Here is a 20,373-nt window from a genome sequence, read left to right as displayed (position 1 = left end):
GCTTCGTGGTTAAACTGTTGCCTTGTCCAATATTATGTGCGTGATTCGGTAACGTTTTTGCACAGGGGGATGAATGCTAATGCATTCCCTCTGAGCAGTGTATTTTCTGGGGGTGCCATGAACTCGTGGACTTTGTATTCCTGCTCTTTGCTCAGACTTGGGTGTCTCTTTGAGAAGACCATCTTCGCGACTGTTGGAAGACCTGGTCGCCTTCTGCTGCTTTACTAAATTTAGGGACCATCTCTGTCCAGTACCCGACTTGTGTTTTCCACTGGCACAACAATCACTTCTGAAATGGATCGGTAGACGCGAAGCTTGGGGGGGTTACGTCAGTTCCATTAGAAGCAGTTTGTATTCAACATGTCTCCCTTGCCGTGCTGTATGTCACTGCAAAGCGCTCTTGGGGACTTCCTACACAACCTGCAGTCTTTGACCATGACTCATCTGCCCTTTGACCCCCTCCGTCCAGGCTCTTGGCAGTCCATCAGGCCAACACTCTATGAAGCCATTCCAAATAAACCGACATTTAATAAATGACTGAGCGAGGAGAGAAAATGTTTATTTTATCGGAAGGAACAACTGAAAAAACACTCCTCTGTTTGGCCTTGTGTTTGTTTCCAGCTGCTGATATTTTCCTTCAAATTCTGCCCCAGGCATTTCAAGCCATCCGCGGGCGGTTGTGGGTGGAGGAGAAGTGGGGAGAGGGTTGTTTTGGGAACTAGCTAGTGGTATTAGCCAAGAGCATCTACTATGTACTTATAGAGGCCAACCCTCTTCATCCATTAGTTTGTCAGTGTGTCATTCATATTTTGTTCCGCCCACCACAGCTAATACCCACTTCAGCCATTGACTTACTTACCTTTCTGTGGGTGACAGCATTTTGTTCTTGCACAATGCACACTTACACAAAACCTACTCCTCTTTTACAGTTTTATAAAAAACCATTTACAAATATTGGCAAAAGCCACAAATTGGTGGCCAACTCCAAACCTATTGGCTTTGCCACTGTTTGTTATAGCGATTGTTTGGCCTCTGCCACCAGCATGCTTGGTGTACAGAGAGGCGTGCACAAGAGCAAATACTGGGAGCTTTTCTTGCAACTGAACCTCGTGCCCTCAGGTAGACTGGCATGAGCTGGCATTGATGTATTGTGCATTAAAGTGGAGTTGTCCTGGATTTCGAGCTTCATGCCATGGACTGGAGTTTTGTTGGGGTTGAGGCCATATGCTAGCGACTGGAGATTTTCTGTGGAGGACGACATTTGGCTTAGGCTGGAACTTTGCTGAATTTGAGGCCTCATTTTATGTGCTTGAGCGGTTCTTGTATTTAAGGCTGCATCATTGAAGTGGATCTGTGCCGGAAGTGATGCATAATGCTAGTTTTTAAGGATTCAAATCTATGAGGTTGCAGTGCACTTAGATGTGAGTAGAAAGAACAAATGATGGATGAAATGTTGAACAAATCACAGTCACAGTCACAGATCTTGGTTTAATCCATTGTTCATTTGCTCACCACGCCACCCCAGTTTGGACCGAATTATTCATGAACCTGCTCCCCACAGGAACATTCCAGCCCAAAACGCCAAGCCAGGTCCTCCCTGGACCAGAAACAAGGATCCTGGGACCAGCTTCAGGGTATCACCCCTCATCAGCAAGGATAGCTTAAATCCAGTGGCACAATGAGCATGGGATCCATGTCGTGGCATACCCTTCCCATTTAGGGCGACAAAAGCAAAGGACTAATGATGGAGGGAATGCTGAACAAATCAAACATTCACCCCCAGTCTCAGATCTGGGTTTAATCCATAATTTGTTTCCTCACCATGCCACCCCAGCTTGGACCAAGCCATATGCAAATCAATGTTGATTCTGCCCCCCAAGGGAACAGTTCATCCTGAACTGCCAGGCCAGGTCCTCCCTGAACCGGAAACAGGCATCCTGGGAATTGTACATAATGACCCACAAAGGGTGTATGTCAATCACAGTAACCAGAATGCATTAATAGGTGGATGAAAGGAAAAAGCAGTCAAAATAAAATAGCAAACCCCAGCATGGGACCCAAAACGATATTTTTAAGTTCGAAAATCAGGACACTCAAAGGCAACAAAAAGACTTTCTCTTATAAGGTAGTGCACGAACAACAACCCGTCACAGCTTCTATTTCCGAACGGTAATACTTTTAATCACTTTGGTCTGTAAATATACAACTAGCACTCAGAGCACATAAATTTATGTTTAAAGGCATGTTTGCATTTTTGTGTTGTTATACTCATGTAAAAAACAGAAATCATAAAAAGGAAAAAAAACACTGCGAAAAACACGTATACGAACATAGGTGTAGGACTGACCATAACTCACCCGTAATCAAGATCTAGGGTTACTGAAATGCGTTGGGAACATTTGAGGGAAATTAAACTGCTACAGACCTCAATAGGCAAAAAAATACAGCAGCCACAACCTAACCCATGAGTACAACTTTGTTTTTCCTAGAGCCAAGGATTCTTGATATATATAGATGACATATCTATCTATCTATCTATCTATCTATCTATCTATCTATCTATCTATCTATCTATCTATCTATCTATCTATCTATCTATCTATCTATCTATCTATCTATCTATCTATCTATCTATCTATCTATCTATCTATCTATCTATCTATCTATCTATCTATCTATCTATCTATCTATATATATATATATATATATATATATATAACCTAAAAAACAAACGCGCAAAACGCGAAAATGGGGCAGGGTAGAAACACCCTGACCCCCTAGGCCTGCTCAGGGGGTCCCACAAGGACCCCCAGGGCCCAAAAAATATATTTTTTTTTTTAAATCGGCAAAATGCGCGCAATGTGCGCGGATCTTGCCGATAAAAAAAAAACGAAGCGCGGCCTCCCGCGCTATATTACTTATTAGCCCCCGGTGGGGCCAAATCCCGGGGGCAATAACATAGTTCAAGTGGGGGGCACAAAGGGGCCCCCCAGCCCCGGGGTCCGCCACCCCTGGGGCTTTATTATAAATTGTATGGGGGTGCTTGAGCCCCCACCACACGCCCCGGGGACCGCCACCTCCCCGGGGCACTACATTTTTAATTTGGGGGTCCGTTATGGACCCCCAAGCCCCAGGGACCACCACCACCCGGGGCTTTTCAAATGATGGGAGGGGGGCCGCGCGGCACCCCTCCTGGAGCCCTTGATGGCCCTGGGGACCGCCACCCCCCAGGCCCGGCTCCTGCAGTGTCCCGGAGTGCCCACCCCTGGGACACTGCCGTTTGCAATGACAGGGCGGGAGCCTCGCGGCTCCCACCCTGTCATTGCAAACTGCTTTGCTATTTGGAAGAGAGAGCAGGAAACCTGCTCTCTCTTCCAAATAGCAAAGCAGATTGCTTTTCCACATGGGGAGCAGCATGTTAGCTGCTCCCCATGTGGAAAAGTAATGCCGGCCACCCTCCTGCAGTGTCCCGGAGTGCCCACCCCTGGGACACTGCTGTTTGCAATGACAGGGCGGGAGCCTCGCGGCTCCCACCCTGTCATTGCAAACTGCTTTGCTATTTGGAAGAGAGAGCAGGAAACCTGCTCTCTCTTTCAAATAGCAAAGCAGATTGCTTTTCCACATGGGAGCAGCATGTTAGCTGCTCCCCATGTGGAAAAGTAATGCCGGCTCCCGCAGGATGTGGGGAGACCGTTGGGGGATTGGGGACCCCCCCACGGTCCCCAACGGAGTTAGCCCACCAGGTACCTCCAGTAAGTGCCACGGAGCTGAGTTGCAGAGTGTTGTAAAAAGGGGTGTGGCCTCTGAACACCTGTCTGCAACACAGCCTCTTGGCGCATATAGAAGGTACCTGGAGGAATTAATTCTCTAACTTAAAACGCGCCAGAGGGCGTGTTTGCACACATGTGAACTCAGGCCCCACCCCCTCCCTTCACCACTGTGCAAACGCGCCCTGTGGCGCGTTTTAAGTTGGGGAATTAAAACTCTTTCAATACTGAGGGTCCCTGAGGGCCAAATAGCCCAACAGGTATCTCCAGTATGCACCAGGGAGCTGTGTTGCAGACAGGTGTTCAGAGGCCATGCCCCTTTTTACACCTCTCTGCAACGCAGCTCTCTCGCGCATACTGGAGGTACCTGCTGGGCTAGTTGGCCCCCAGGACACCTCAGGATTGAAGAGGAATTAATTCCCCATTTTAAAACGCGCAACAGGGAGTGTTTGCACACATGTCACCTCAGGCCCTGCCCCCTTCCTTTACCATTCTGCAAAAGTGCCCTGTGGTGCGTTTTAAGTTGAGGAATTAATTCCTCTTCAATCTTGAGGGGTCCCTGGGGGCCAACTAGCCCACCAGATACCTCCAGTATATGCAAGGGAGCTGCGTTGCAGACAGGTGTTCAGAGGCCACGCCCCTTTTTACACCTCTCTGCAACACAGCTCTGTTGCGCTTACTGGAGGTACCTAGTGGGCTAGTTTGACCCTAGGGACCCTTAGGATTGAAGGGGACTTAATCTCTCAACTTAGAACAGTGACAGGGCGCATTTACACAGTGGTGAAGCGAGGGGACGGGGCCTTACGTGATGTGTGCAAACACACTCTGTGGAGCATTTTAAGTTAGGGAAAAAATTCCACTTCAAACCTGAGGGACCATGGGGGCCAAGTAGCCCACCAGCTGCTACCAGGAAGCGCCACTGCGTTGCGTTGCAGAGAGGTGGTGCAGGCCGTGCCCCTTTTGACATCTCTCTGCTACGCAGCTCTGTGGCGCTTACTGGATGTACTATGAATTCCGATTTACTCACCTGTTATCAGGAGAGACCTCAGTGCTACCTCTTTGAGCACAGTACTGATCCTGAAAAGTAATTCTAACCATGCTTACCAGTAACTTGAATTTCCTTCCATAGGCTAACATTGACTGGTTTCACTTGGAAATTCTTCTAAGTGTGGAGTTTTGGAACTTTAAAATTTTCACCTAAAATCATCCGAAGAACCAATTCCGATTTACTCACCTGTTATCAGGAGACAACCCAGTGCTGCATCTTTTAGCCCAGTACTGACCCTGAAAAGTAATTCTAACCATACTTACCAGTAACTTGTATTTCCTTCCATAGGAATCCATTGTCTGGTTTTCAGCAGAAAGGTTTCTAAGGGTCTATTTTCACAAACTAAAAAAAAACCTAAAAAAATCGCCTGTATGACTTAAACGCATTCTTTCAACTGTTTACAGTAGATGCACCAGTGCTGGATCCAGGATCTACTACTGAGTAAGAAAAAGTAACAATAACACTACTTACCTGCTGAGTGAATTTCCTTCAATATGGTAACATTGACTGGTTTCACTTGAAAATTCTTCCAAGTGTGGAGTTTTGGAACTTTAAAATATTCCTATAAAATCAGCAGAACCACAATTTCCGATTTACTCACCTGTTATCAGAAGAGACCTCAGTGCTGCATCTTTGAGCCCAGTACTGATCCTGAAAAGTAATTCTAACCATACTTAACAGTAACCTGAATTTCCTTCCATAGGCTAACATCGACTTGTTTCACTTGGAAATTCTTCTAAGTGTGGAGTTTTGGAACTTTAAAATATTCACCTAAAATCATCCGAAGAACGAATCCCGATTTACTCACCTGTTATCAGGAGAGAACCCAATGCTGCATCTTTTAGCCCCGCACTGACCCTGAAAAGTAATTCTAACCGTACTTACCAGTAACTTGTATTTCCTTCCATAGGAATCCATTGTCTGGTTTTCAGCAGAAAGGCTTCTAAGTGTCTCTTTTCACAAACTAAAAAAAAAACTAAAAAATCGCCTGTATGACTTAAACGCATTCTTTCAACTGTTTACAGTAGATGCACCAGTGCTGGATCCAGGATCTACTACTGAGTACGAAAAAGTAACAATAACACTACTTACCTGCTAAGTGAATTTCCTTCAATATGGTAACATTGACTGGTTTCACTTGAAATTTCTTCCAAGTGTGGAGTTTTGGAACTTTAAAATATTCCTATAAAATCAGCAGAACTACGAATTCCGATTTACTCACCTGTTATCAGGAGAGATCCCAATGCTGCATCTTTTAGCCCCGCACTGACCCTGAAAAGTAATTCTAACCGTACTTACCAGTAACTTGTATTTCCTTCCATAGGAATCCATTGTCTGGTTTTCAGCAGAAAGGCTTCTAAGTGTCTATTTTCACAAACTAAAAAAAAACCTAAAAAATCGCCTGTATGACTTAAATACATTCTTTCAACTGTTTACAGTAGATGCACCAGTGCTGGATCCAGGATCTACTACTGAGTAAGAAAAAGTAACAATAACACTACTTACCTGCTAAGTGAATTTCCTTCAATATGGTAACATTGACTGGTTTCACTTGAAAATTCTTCCAAGTGTGGAGTTTTGGAACTTTAAACTATTCCTATAAAATCAGCAGAACTACGAATTCCGATTTACTCACCTGTTTTCAGGAGAGACGTCAGTGCTGCATCTTTTAGCCCAGCACTGACCCTGAAAAGTAATTCTAACCGTACTTACCAGTAACTTGTATTTCCTTCCATAGGAATCCATTGTCTGGTTTTCAGCAGAAGAGTTTCTGTCTATTTTCACAAAATAAAAATATACCTTAAAAATCACCTGTATGACTTAAACGCATTCTTTCAACTATTTACAGGAGATGCACCAGTGCTGGATCCAGGATCCACCACTGAGGAGGAAAAAGTGATGATAACACTGCATACCTGCTAAGTGAATTTCTTGCTATAGGATAACATTGAGGATTCTATGTGAAAAAGTTTCTGTCAACTTTTAAAATACAATAATATTCCTTAAAAATCACTACTGTAACCAAAAAACGCTTTTACTCAACTGTTTACAGGAGATGTCCAAGGACTGAATCTAGGATCCAGTCCTGTGGTTAGAAAAGTAATCCATAAAGTAACTAATTGCATTTAACTAGAAATTCACATTGAGCTCAATGGTGCATTGTGTTTGAAATTGTGTTGCCCATTGCAACAACTGTAACTACTGTACTTAAAAGTCTTTTGCCTATTTGCAAAGTATTTAAACTAAAGTAATTCATTCTGAGAAAGTATATTTTGTAATGTAATGTATAATGTAATTATAATGTAATTTAAAAAATAAAAGATCTAAAAATAAATAGTTTTAAAAAATTTAGGAAATCAGTATCAAAAAAAGCAATATAACAATTAATACATTTAAAAATTGTCATTTACAAAACCTTTGAAATTCACTGAAAAAACCATAGGTTTCAGGCACATTATAGTTAGGAATTAGCATTTAAAAAACCTTAGAAATTCACTGAAAAAACCATAGGTTTCAGGTGCGTTATAGTTAGTTGGACATTTCTCTCATACAAAACCATTGAAATTCCCCTGTTATAGTTAGCTCAGATAACTATAACTCGTGCGCACGCAATGCACTGCTGATGATGTCACATATTACATCACTCATGACATGGTCAGTGATATCACTCATGACATCACTGATGACATCTCAAATGACATCACTGATGACATCATCCTGATTGGCAGACCTCCTCTCATCATAATAGAACCTTTGATACACACACTCAAAAATAGAAACTAGCATTTTCAAATGAATGGACATAGCAATACCACCTACAACACACCAATTCAGTAATTCCAAGATCCACACACATATCCACTCATTCACCAATAGTCCTATACAGTCACTCATACATGTACTCACTCATCATATGTACTTATAAACCTATACATCCTGATACACAGTGACACTCATCCATAGAGTTACTCAGACACATAGTCACACATGCAAACAAAGTATCAAACATCCACTAAATTGCATATATACAGTTATACACACACCACCACACTTACTGCTACAGAAACTTACACATACTTACTCTCTTAAACAATCACTTATAGAAACACAGACTAATTTATACAGAAACCCTTCCAATCTCTCACTCTCACATATACTCACTTATATACACCAATACTCACAGATGCTAGTTTAAAACATATGTAGTTACTCATAAATACACTATTGAGACAGTCATTCACTCACTAACACACCCATACACACACTCATCCACCCATACAGTGCTGCACACATGCTGTCTTCAACACATACAAACAGTGAGTCACTCATTCATTCATCTAGGCACTATGTAATACCCCCACCTAACCATACAGACACTCAGACACTCAAACTGATACTCAAAAAAACAACTAATAACCTATATAGACACTCATGCAGCTACTCAACAACCCATGCAGCAACTTATACACAAAGTGAGGGACTGATACAGATATTTACACATTTAAAGATTACTTACTAACCCATGTATTCACTAAGATACACTTAATCAGTCAGTTATTCAATCAATTTTCCCCAAAGAAATTCATCCATTTAGACACTTATATACCCATGTATTCTTCCATCGACCTTGAGATATACATATATAAAACATATTTGGTTTTCAGAAAAACACACATTCACTGGATGATGTATTCACGGGAAAAAAACAAAGATTACAGGAACATTATATTTAGGCTCAGATTTCACTCGTACAAAAGCATAGAAATGGTTATAGTTCCCTGATCTAACTATAACTTACACTGCCGAAATGCACTGCTTATGACCTCACATATTACATCCCTCATGACATGGTTAGTGACATCACTGATGACATCTCAAATTACATCACTAATGACATCATCCAGTGAGTATGAATGTTTTATAAATGTTTCTGAGTGTTAAAGATATATACTAAGATACTACAAAACTTAAATGAGAATAGTTTGTATACTAGTAAAAACTGATACTATTTGTAACACATATTAGGTGAGTGGCTGCGTGACTGTGTGTATCCCTGTGTGAGTAGGTGTCTTAGTGGGTCTATGGGTTAATGAGGGGATGTTTGGGTGAGTGAGTGGCTTTGAGTGGCTGTGTGAGTGTCTAAGATATGAGTAAGTGACTGTGTGTGGGTGAGCGAGTGGGTGTGTCAGTGGAGTGTGGGTTTGTGAGTGGGTCAATCAATCATTCAAGTTTCTCATAAAGCGTGACTACTCACCCGTAAGGGTCTTAAGGCGCTGAGGGGGGTGGATCTGCGGTTCAGATGAAGAACCAGGTCTTGAGTTCCTTTTTTAATTACGGCAGCAATGGTGATTGCCTGAGGTGCAGAAACAAGGAGTTCCAGGTCTTTGCAGTGAGGCAGAAGGATCTTCCTCCAGCCGTGGTCTTGCGGATCCATGGGATGGTGAACAGGGCCAGTTGGGTAGAGCGGAGAGGTCTGGGGGGAGTGTAGAAGGAGAGACAGTAGTTGAGGTGTGTAGGTCCGGTGTTGTAGAGGGCTTTGTAATCATGCATGAGAAGCTTAAAGTTAATTCTATTGTTGATAGGTATTCAGTGAAGATCTCTCGGGTGGCCGGCGAGGTGGCGGTGGTATGGGTTGTTCAAGATAAGTCTGGCGGAGGCGTTCTGGATAGTCTGCAGTTTCTTTAGGAGTTTCTGGGTGGTGATGGCGTAAGGTGCACTGCCGTAGCCGAGTCTGCTGTTGAAGAGCACATGGGTGACCGTTTTCCTGGACTCTATGGGGATCCACTTAAAGATCTTTCAAAGCAAATGAAGCATGTGGAAGCAGGAGGATGAAACAGCATTAATTTGGTGGTTTGTTTAGAGTGAGGAGTCCAGGATGATGCACCTGCTGAGTCCTGGCTCACTACTGGTTGGGGAATACATTTCCCTTGGCTGCTGGAAAGGCAGCTCCCTCCATGCAGGAGCAATCTGTTTCATCTTTTTCCCTGCCCGCATGTCTGCGGGCAGGGAAGGAGATGAAGCCTCCGCTTTCAGTGGGCAGGAGCACGTTTACAGCTCCCGCCCGGTGGAACCAGAGTGTTTACTTTATCTTGGTAGTGCAAAAGGAAATAGCTATGTCTTGGGGGTGGGAACCCTGGGACATAGCAGGAGCAGGCCCTTGAGGGTGGGGGTCCTCAGGTCCATGTATAAATACAGGTGGGGGGCCATGCGCCCCCCCTCCTTTGTAGTTTACAAAGCAGCCCTGGGGAGGTGGTGGTGCCAGCGGCTGTATATGACCCGGGAGCGGGGCCCAGCAGCCCCCTCTCACTTTAAAAATGTTAGTTTGGCCCCGGGAGGTGGTGGTCCTCAGGGAACTGGGGGGCTGCGCGGCCCCCTAATACAAAATTAAGCCCAGGTAGGTCGTGGTCCTCTGGGCATAAAAATGCCCAAGGAGGGGGGCCCTGTATGCCTCCTCCTTTAATGTTTATATATCTATGCACATGACCCCGGAAACTGGCCCACCCAGGCCTATTTCCAAAACAAGCGCTGGAACCCGCGCTTGTTTTTTGTTTTTTTTGCCGCAAATTATTGAATTTCACAAATTTGTGGCAATTTGGTTTAAAAAATGCTTTTATGCCATGGCAGGTTGCCAGGGGTCCCCAAGAACGAGGCTTGGGGGTCAGGGTATTCTTGCTCTGCCTACTTTTCTTATTTTTTTCACAGTTTAGATGCTGAGTCCCAAGATGGCACCCAACGCTTCTTGGTTGAAGTGTTGGGAGCCAATCAGAGCTCTGCATTTCCCTGCACGAGCTTGTCATTTTTTAAGAATATTTGCGGCTACAGATATAGAAATAGGATTTCCTTTGATTTCTCAAAAACTACTAAATGTATTTACACCAAATATCAAAAAGTGTGATCTGTGTAACCAAATCTACCTTTCTGTCAAATTTGGTGTAATTCCGTCCAGCAGTTCGGGCTGTAGGCGTGTTCAACGGTCCTATGAGAATTAAAATGGAAAAACACCGTTTTTTAACCCCCCTTTTTCTAAGCCTCCGCTTCACAAATCGTTCCGAAACTTTATGTGCACAGCAAGACTCACTATGACACTTTTTGGGGAAAAGATTGTGAAAATTCGTGAAACGGGGCTAAAGATATAGGCAAGTCAAAAAATGCTTTTTCAATGGAAACATGACTATAGCTACCTACTGGTGACCACCAGTAGGTAGTATATACATGTACACATATATATGTATAATGTAATGTAATGTTCTTAATTAATAAATATATTTCAGTTTTATATTTGTATTATATTGTTAATATATTAATTTTAATTTGTAATCATATTTTGGAATTTTATAATGTGAAAAATAATGTACACTTTTTTATATATTTGCTGCTGTTGCTGACTTTGGAATGGAAATAATAAATCTGAACTCTCCAAAGTCCAACACTTTCCAAAATGCTGCTTAGTTTGGAATGGGAATCCAAAGCTCAGCACTGTTTCTTTTGTTGGTGTGAGAATAGTAAATCTGGCCTCTTAATGGTCTAAATCTTTACCTCATATTGCTTATGATGGAGTTGAAATAGTAAATGTGACCCTTTCATAGCCCAAAGTCGTCCCTACTCTTGCTCCTGTTGGAAGGGGAATAGTAAATCTGGCTCATCCTAAACCCATATTCCTACTGTTGCTTCGGTTGGTCCTAGAAAAGTAACTTTCAAACCTCAAAAGTCCAACAGTTTCACTACTGTTGTTTACATTTCAGTGGGAATATTAAATCTGACCCCTTCAACGTCCAACACAGTTACTAAAGTTGTTTAAGTTGGAGTGGAAATGGTAAATTTGACCCCTCAAAAGTTGAAATCTCTCCCAACTGTTTCTTATGTTTGAGTAGAAATAAGAAATAATACATCTGACCACTTCAAAGTTCAACACTTTCCCTACTGTTGCTTAGGTTGGAGGGGGAAGAGTAAACGTGATGCCTCCAAAGTCCAAAACCTTCTGTACTGCTGCTTACCTTGGGATCGAAAGAGTAAATCTGATCCTACAAAATTCAACACTTTCCCTACTTTTGCTTATGTTGCAGTGGGAATAGTACATTGAACCCCCCTCAAAGTGCAACACTTTTCTTACTGTTGCTTAAATTAAAGTGGAAATAATAGATTTGACCCACAAATCTCTAATATTTTTCATGTGAAATTAAGTTATTTTAACTTATTGTTTTAATTATGTATTTTTGTTAAGTAATGTTTTTCATTTTAATAATTTTATTGTCTATGGATTTTTTAAATATTTGATATATACGTTTTCTAATGAGTGTTCATTATTTTCAAGTATTTTATATCTTTATTATTCTTGTTTATTTCATACTTTATTACCAGTGCAGGTAAGACCAGTGGTGGGGGGGGGGGTGGGGGTGGGGGGGTCGACAGATGACTGAATAGGATTTATTTTCCCTATTCCATCGTCTGCCGACTCCACCCCTACTGCCCCGCCCCGCCCCTCTGCCCCACAAGCCCACTGCGCTTTCCTGCACCGGCCGCTGCAGGTTGTTTCAATTAATATATATTTATTTTATGTTTGTAAGTTGTACAATTTTTATTTGTTATAGTGAATGCATTTGGAAATTATATTTTTTAAGTACATTTTTGTAATTTAACATTCTGTTTAATATTAAAATTTGTATATACTTACTTATTTTGGGAACTTAGGTGCTGATTATGATGGCGGTAAACCCACCACCGACGGCCTGTCGGTGGCGAGTTCACCGCCATCATGAGGTCATTTCCCGCTCGCTATATTATAATGGCGGGCAGTACCGTGGCGGTCAGCAAGTCCAACTGCCACACATGCGACTGGCTCCTTGAGCCCGCCGGTGCTGCGGAGGCCCTCGTATTCCCTGAAATGGCGGCGGTGCCTACCAGGCACCGCCGTTGGGATTACAATGGATCATCCCCGTCAGCCTTTCCATGGCGGTTCATCTGCCATGGAAAGGCTGGTGGGGATGGACATTGGGGGCCCATAGCGGGCCTCCCTCCATCCAGGGCCCTTTCTTTTGGTGGTTGGAGGGCACTTTTTGTGCCCCCATTTCCCTGTACCATGTGGGAGGCACCGCATGGTGTCTGCAACGTAGTGCCGGAAAATGTAATAAAGAGCCTTTTTAACATTCTGATGGGTGCTGCAGACAGCATCACCCACGGCAAGCTAACCATGGCAGGTGCGCTTACTGTGGTGGCGATCTCATCGTAATTCCCCATGTGGGACGGCCATCTTGTAGACGGGCAGTCCAACTCGGCGTGACCATGGCGAACAGACTGAAGTCCGTCTGCCATCGTAATCAGCCCCATATTTTTGACTTCTATATTTTTGTAGTTGATATTTCATCAAAGACAAAATATGTAAAGTTGACATCTTTGTGCTTAGCAATTTAATGGCAATTTTTTTTGCATTTCGATATTTTATTATACACCGCCCAAATCAACATCGCTGGAGTGGAGCTAAGCTCACATTTGTGTCTGCATGTCATGAAGTTGTGTGAAACTGTTGTGCTATTTTGATGGTGAAGATGGCAGCAAAGATCTCCTTATGGCGGCTGGAAGCTGCAAATATGGCATTCCTCATTTCTTTTTGTCTGTAGCACTGGTAACACTTGTACTGTTCCTGATGGGCAGTGGCGTAGGAAGGTGGGTGCAGTGGGCGCGGGCCTCCCGGGGTGTCATCACTGAGGGGGGTGACAAAATGGCAACAATTAGTGTTTTAAACACATATTTTTGCCATTTTGTCAAGCAGCGAGTGACAAGAAATTTTCCACACAAGGTGCCACCTGACCTTGCTGCCACTGCTGATGGGGTGGAGCTGTTTAGTTTCCTGAGGTCATTTTCTGCTGGATGAAATACTGCTGGCATGCGCGGCGTCCTGCTATAAACTGAACTTGAGCGTTGCTCGAACTTGGGGCCTCCTGGCATTCGTGGGGTGCTGGGCTGTTATTTGAGGCCTATTGCTGACATTTCAGTGACATCACAGATGACCTCGAGTTCACCCGGCTGCTCCCCCCTCACCAATACCCTCGCGTGTTTTCGTTAACGTCTACATTTCCGCTCCTGAGGGTGAAAGGTCGCAGGGGGTGGTGATGTCACATATGTCTCCCATTGGTTTGCAGTAACCCGCTCCAGGTCCCTGTAAATCACGGGCTGCCAGTTCAGTAAGCTGTTCTTCCTCTGGGAGAGGTGTGCGAGGGCCCCGGGGGCACTCCCGGCTCGCAGAGCTGCCAGGGCGCACGTATATGATGGAACCATTAAAATGTCAGACTTGTATAAACACTCGGGGCCAGTGGCGAAGAAATGAGAGAAAGAAATAAAAAAAATTGAAGTTCATGTTTCTTTTCTAGTTTAATGGTTGTCTAAGAGAAGTGGATTTTACGTTTACAGGAAACCTCCTGGTGTGCGATGGAAAGAACATTGTAGTACATTCCTGTTTAATTATTCTGCAGACTTTCTAGGGCGATCTGTTGACTCTTTGGTAGCAGTTTCACTTTGTACGTCAGCAATGACCTCACCTAGACTCTCCCCAGCGGGCCCTTTGAGTTAAAGGCGCTGGCAGTCACGATGGATTTCCACTGGATGGACGCTGACAGGACCTACTCTTCTACCCCTACTGGGCACCCAGTAGTAATGTCTGTCCAATGTAAACACTTGTATTGGCACATTAGCGAAATCCCAAACACAAGTGGATTGATGACTTTATTGACTTCTTCTGCATTTAACACGCAGTCCGAATCAGTTTTTTTAATGTCGCAACAGGCAATCTAGGGTGGTTTGAGAGATTCTTCAAGTGCCTCCAAGCACCTCTTTACAATCTAATGTATGATGAATTACAAGGTGCTTTTTGATAATTCGAACAAAATCTGCCTTAACCAGCAGCGCAAGTGACATAAAAGTGTGTTATAAAATTACATGCAAACTTGCAAAGTCAGAACTAGGAGTAAGGTAAACTCGAGCAATACATTTTTGTTCATGGATGTCAATTTACCAAAATGTCAAGGGTATCAGAAGTGACATTCCTCACCCTTGACCTCAGCGACATCACAGTCAACGTCAGATGACGTGATTCTGGATCCAGGAAATGACTCCACATAACCTTTGCTCTGATATCACTCGTCCTGATATCACAATAATTACCATCACTGAAAAAGAGAAAAGGTATCTTTAAATCACAGAAAGAATTTAAGGAACAACAGTGATCATGTCCATCTGGACTAATTCATATGGATGATATATTGAATATGAAATACATATCCAGATTAAGAGTCTTTTTTAGAGTTTGATGGACAGGGCACTCCATTATTAACAGGGCCAGTATCAATCTACCCAAGTGGTGGTTCTCCTGCTTCATTTAGAGTTGGCTGAATACTTCTGATGCCAGTGGCAACCTTTGACCGACAGACCGACTGGCAGTCAAAGTACCGAGGCCCACTGGCAGTCAAAGTACCTAGGGCCACCGCCCTCCTTTTTCGTGCAGACATTATGATGTATTGTTTCCTGTTTCAGACCAACAAAGGAAGTCTGGAGGTCCTCAGAGAAAAGCAAATACATTTTTCCTACACGCTGGGAGAAAACTCATGATGATATGTGAGGTTGTTTTTTTAATAAAATAGAAACATTTCCTGTATCATCTCATGAAACTAGGCACCTACACAGCAAAACCTGCAAGGGAATCACCATACGCCCCTGCTGTTTCCCACATAAACAAATACAATTTAACTCTTTGTTGGAGTACACAAATGAGGCCTATACTTTATTCACTTCCTCATCCTTGTTGTTTAGTGTTGACCGTCAAACCAGCCTGTGAATTGGTAGGCATTGATATACAAAATAATAATTATGATGAAACAAAAGACCTTGAAAGTGACCTTGAAGAAAAAAAGGTAACAAGCACTGGTACTTATAAGGAGCAAGCAGGAGCAGGCAGAATGGGCTATAGTTGTAAAGCAACATCTCATGCAATTAAGTGCATTTACAGGCATGAGGGTGGAAGGATACACAGAAACTGCCAATAGCCTTAGCTTAGCAAAGATGTGACTAACAAAGTCCCCAATCCGTGGCTGAAAGAAGCTGGTTGAAGAAAGTCATTAAAAAAAAAAATCCAGATCCAAAACCTACTCTCTCTATCATTTGCAAAACATCAATTTGATGGTCGGCAGGTCAAGACTCCAGACCTAAAATTTTCTCTGGGTTTGGATTGGATAAGAACCATGTGAGGGTCAACATTTACCTAAGGTTGGGTAGGCATATGCTCTCAGCATTGAAAGCTGTTGCACTTTTCGAGGCATGGACTCCAAGTATAATAGCTTTATAGAACTGCAACATTTAGGCAGCGATGAGCTTCTTGAGGTGAACATGATTTTGTTTTTTATTTCCATGTGTAACGAGTTGTGGTGAACCCATTTTCTCTATTTCAGTGAAGGTTATGCTGCTGTGTGCACTGCAGATGTCCTATGTGAGGAATGGAAGAAGAAGAGACTGTAGGCAACATGCATAGAGCTTGAGAACTATTAAGGTCTGTGGTTTTAACTAGGACAAGAAATGGCATAGCTCATTGGTCTGGTTGTTCATCATCTATGCTGCCAGGTACAATTTTCCAGCTTTTTAAAGGGATGTGTGCACTGCAGAAGATACTGCTGCTTATGTTGTCAGCCCTTTAGGCTTGCAGTGCTGGTTATTATTTTCTTGAGATGAACCATTTGTGTGTGTGGTAGATTTTTTTAATGAAGTTGTCTTTGGCTTTTTGCTCTATCTTTTGCTACACCTGTTTGGTCTCTGACAGATAAGGTAGCTTTCCCTATATGTGCTGCACAAGGAGTGACTTCACTGCGGTACTCATGAGCTTGTGATCACTCTTGTGGGGAGTGTTTGCATTCCATCTGCCTATGCTAAGCTCTTCTGATTTGTGAAGCAGTAACAGCTGTTTTTTGCGTAGGGCTCTTTGAGGGGAATTGATGTCACTTTACATTCTGGGGGAGTAGCATGAATGCAATCTAAAGGGAATTATTCATGCGTGGTTGGATCTGCATAGCGCACGGAATGTTCGAAAATATGTGTGCGCTGGTGGTCACCAAAGTCTATTTAACACTTCATTTGACTGTCACCGAGACAGAGAAAGATGAAGTGTTTGTTTCTTTTTGTTTGTTTGTTTTACCATGAAGGGTAGTGCCACTGTTGCTTGTCTGCTTTGTGTGTTCTATATTTGGGGTGAGGAGGGGGGTATATTTTCCATGAAATATATTTTTTTAAATATTTGAAAAAAGATCTCTTTTTCCCAGGCTCTTGACTTTGGGAATTTTGCAGTGCGGAGGCTTCGCATAGTCAAACATAAGGAAAATATTCATACTCCAAAGAAATTGAGCAAAGCGTCATCTTCTCTGATGTATGCGTCAAAGGCTTGTTAATTGTTTGAAAACTAGTAATGTTTGTAAATCGACACCATACTGAGATGCACAAGGCACCTGGAAATTAAAAAATCTCTTGAGGCTTTTAGTGAAGTGCTTATGCTGTACCCGCTCTGTATGATCGAAGGTAAGAAGGTTTGATGGGGGCAAACGTGTCACCCTTCAAAAGAGTGCAGATATTTCCCATGCGTCATACATATATCCAAGGGCATAATTATTCAAAAGTTTCGTCACCATTGCACCAGTAATGGGGTGCAAGAGTGACACAACTCTTAAGTTAGATGTACTATGCTGCGCCATGTGTGGCCTTGCATGGCTTGATAAATCTAGAGTAACGGAACAAAGCGCAAATCGATGTGTTGCGTAACTCTGCCACAGGGAGGCGTTCCATGGGTGGAAGGCGGGTGTTCCCACGCATTCAGCCATGGATTTTGGTACATTGCAGATATACCATTACTGGTAGACCCGGGAATATGTCAAAATGCTACACCTTCCCAGCTGAGGCATAATGAGGAGAAATATCTTTATTTCTCCTTGTTACTTCCTCTTTCTCTGTGACACAGAGAAAGAGGAAAATGCCTCAGGGGAATGTTTTTGTGCAGGAAGGTGTCCTTTTTTCATAAAAACAATACTGTTTACAACACAAGCACTCGTGCACCATGCTGCAAGGGTATCTGCATTGGCGCTTGGTAGCAGATTGTGCACCAGCCCAGGGAAAAGACAGGAATGCGCCATGTTATGTTAAATACGGTGCATTCCTGCCCTTTCCCGATCACGCAGTGCAGCAAGGTGGCTTGCTGTGCTGCGTGATTTTTTCCTAAATATGCCCCACAATTTGTGCAAAATTTGTCATACTATGAAAAAGGTGCTTGAGCAGTTGCTTTCATGAACATTTAATTCTTTTAAACAAAAGTCTTGTGAGATACCCGCTCAATGTATTTTCAAAACAGTTAGTAAAGTTAAGTAATAAATGTTGCTAGAAATGTGCATGCAACACACCTAGTTTCAACCTAGTTTCAAAGTTCCGGCAAGACATCTTCTTTAACTAGCCTCACAGGCTGAAAATTATGTAAACAAGCATTTGCAATGCAATAGGTCTTGCATTCACACGATTTTGAGCTATTGGTATTGTAAATGACAATGCCTTCTATTTATGTTTTGGGTTTTAAAACATAAATACAAGGCATTCTCATTTACAATGCGCCGTAGAAGCAACTAAGCTCCCAAGGACGTCAGAATGGCCACGGAGCTGCTCCTCGCGACAGTCGAAGAAGGTAAGCATTAAGCGCATTACTCGGCTCGCGCACTGTTTTTGAAAACAACGCGACAGTTAAACTGCCCAATTTCATGCGCGGCGAAAAAAAGAAAAAAAATGCCGAAAGAAACTATAAAAGTTAAAATCCAATACATAGCACCTCAGTAGACGTGTCCAATGATGGCACAAGGCAGCAATCCTCATGGCAATAACTCCACCGATGCTTACTCAAAGGTCCTCTTGGCATATAAAGTGGGAGAAAGTCTACTCGAAGACACCCAATACTTCAAACTTGGGACACATCAACCTTCCCACGGTCCGCAGTTTCAGAGGCATCACCAGCCTCTGCATCATTAAATCAGAGTAACGGCTCACCAGAGGTGTCGGTTCTCCCCAGAACACAGCTCGCTGCCGCCAATTCCCCAGCACACGTCGCTGCTGCCAATTCACGGTGGGGGGGGGGGGTTGGTCAGTGGTTGTGGTAATGCACACACCTCTGGATCTAGCCGGCTAGGTTGCACCGTACAACAGCCTTTCTGGTTGTCTGTCAGCTGAAGGGGTGCACCAGGTGTGGAAATGTGCTATCACTCGAGCATACAGACAGGTTGCTGCTGAGTGAGTCCCTTCACGGTAGCGATTTATTTAGCGCTGTGAGCACTGATAGTGACCTGCCTCCTCTCCAGTATTTCACACCCTCCCCTTAATGCCTATTGTGTCCCAGTGTTGATGGGCCAATATTGTATACGTACAGAGGGTTGAAGGAGGAGTGGGCATGTTCTACCATCGACATGAACCATGCTCCCCTCACCCCATCCAGCGTTATATTTTAAAATTTCTATTTTTCTGGTTTCCATTTCCCTCTTTTATCCTTTATGCTTCTGGTGGAGGCCTATGCCAGTGGGTATAGGGTAGTTTGTAATAACTGGACTCATGCACTGTGTTGCTAGCATAATGCTTCCCAAACGTGTTCGCAAGCTTTTGGTTCACTGTGTAGTCAGGATATTAGGTTGTTTGATGCTTGTCCGTTTATGACTTTTGATAATTAACACGGACAGAGTCTACACTAGATTGAAAAAATTCCAAGTCATTTACATGCATTGATGTGCTTTATAAAGAATTGATTTGGCAAAAAAAAAAAGCCTAATTTCACGTCTTTTCCGTCTTGCATCTCTTTGAATTCTGTCAGGCAATGTCCTGGCATCTGCATAACCTGCTGAGAAGGTAAGGCCAGAAGGGCACCTGCTACTTTATTATGTCTGCCCTGGCCGTCAAGCACCTAGACGTGTCATATGGATGGGGCTTGAGCTGGCCCATAAAGCCGGACACCTATGAATGCACAAACATGAACGGGGAACAGGGAATTTACATTGATCAGAAATACTGTGTAACACCCAATAGGATGTGGTTAATGCCTCAAATTCACAGGCACCGAACCAACTGTGCTGCCTTCTGTGTTGCATCACCAGTAAGTAGATCTCAAGCTTTGAATTTAAACGCACTTGGCAGAAGGGGTACATTGTTTTTCTGCTCAAAAGCTTCTATTTTAAAGTGACACTGTTCCTACTTACCCCATCCCTCAAGAAAACAATTTTACAACACAATAAACGGGGGTGGCTGGCATGGCTAACAAACAGAGAAAAGCAGCACAATTACTCAGGAAATGGCCACGTGCTTCCCTCATTAAATGTACCTGCGGCCTACACTCCACTGTCTCAGCCCTTCATGGAACCCTCTCGCTACTTCTGAACCACGAGACACCTCCGCCAAGCGCTGAAGATGGCGGGGACACGTGCTCATTACAAATGTTACCTCTCACCAGTACCCTAACTGCCTTTGGGACACGGGCCTTCATTCCCATGAGTCTTCCTGGTCCGAAAGGCA

At 43.3% G+C, this 20,373-nt stretch overlaps 1 long non-coding RNA gene across 1 annotated transcript in view; it reads right to left on the bottom strand.

Annotated features, from left to right (window-relative positions):
• Window positions 1-20,373, bottom strand: part of LOC146868612 (uncharacterized) — a 127,153-nt gene that overhangs the window by 64,925 nt on the left and 41,855 nt on the right. Inside the window, exon 2 of the long non-coding RNA XR_014966310.1 lies at window positions 14,822-14,975. This is a non-coding gene — a long non-coding RNA (uncharacterized LOC146868612). The remainder of the gene's footprint in view (window positions 1-14,821; window positions 14,976-20,373) is intronic.

Source organism: Triturus cristatus, chromosome 1_2 (genome assembly GCF_964204655.1).
Source record: "Triturus cristatus chromosome 1_2, aTriCri1.1, whole genome shotgun sequence".
Taxonomy (NCBI): domain Eukaryota; kingdom Metazoa; phylum Chordata; class Amphibia; order Caudata; family Salamandridae; genus Triturus; species Triturus cristatus.
This window is presented reverse-complemented; position numbering and strand designations above follow the sequence as displayed.